This window comes from Halyomorpha halys, unplaced genomic scaffold (assembly GCF_000696795.3).
Source record: "Halyomorpha halys isolate HHAL.00 unplaced genomic scaffold, Hhal_1.1 Scaffold479.1, whole genome shotgun sequence".
NCBI lineage: Eukaryota > Metazoa > Arthropoda > Insecta > Hemiptera > Pentatomidae > Halyomorpha > Halyomorpha halys.
In genome coordinates, this window is record NW_027109057.1 from 2,051 (window position 1) to 3,075 (window position 1,025).

Below are 1,025 nucleotides of genomic sequence, written 5' to 3' on the forward strand. Positions count from 1 at the left end.
TGACACTGTAGGTATCCAATATCCCTGGCCAAGAGCGCTTTCAAGTTTATATCTTACGAAGACTTATCTTTTACAACTTAATTAGTATCGGGTTATAAGCAGTCATAACTTGCTGTATCAACCTTAACTGGGAGAGGTATTGTACATTTAGAATTCTTCATCGTCCCTTTTCAAATATATTAATAATATTGCGATTAGTAAGCTTTAAGAATTTCAAAAATCTACCTGTAGAAAATTCAACGTACAAAAAGTTTTATTTCTGACAGCTCCTCACGGGTTCACTACTCATTAAATTTGGTTTATAAATACGTGTTTATGTGTAAGAATGATGTAAGATGATTATATAACTAATTGCATCTGATTAACTTGTATAGCATCGAAAATTATTGTGGAAATCAAAAGGACCAATCACTAAATAGAAAAAAATTTAAAGTATTTTGGCCTAATTTCTTTTTAACATTTTTGAGGAACATAGTCAAATCGATAAGTGGTTGGTTGGTACAGTTCAATTAAATATAAAGACAAAATATCTCACACCATGGAATCAAAAAAATTTTTTTTTTGGATTGGTTTAGAAAATAGAGTGTTTGTAGGGTATTGAACCATACTTGTATAGAGTAGGGCTATTAAGTTTATCATTTTACTTTTCAATTATTACTGTTTTCTTCATTGACTGCTTGTGACCTACAACCTGGAAAACCCAACCTCAACCCGAAGACTGAAGCCCAGGCTACTGCAGGACATACTGTTATAAATTCTATATTTATTAATTCATTATTCACACTACCTCTATTTTACTAACTATTATTATTATTTATTTTTTTAATATTTTTTTTCTTCTCTCGTCCCTTTTTCAAATTAACTTGTTTCTTTTTACCATTTGAAGGCAATTGTTTTTTTTTTTTTTAAGTCTACAAATATCATTATTTTTGTTATTAATTTTACTTTTCTCTTTTATTAAGAAGCATTATTCTCATATATTTATTTTTTAATTTTTTAATTATAACATTGTATATACTTTGTAC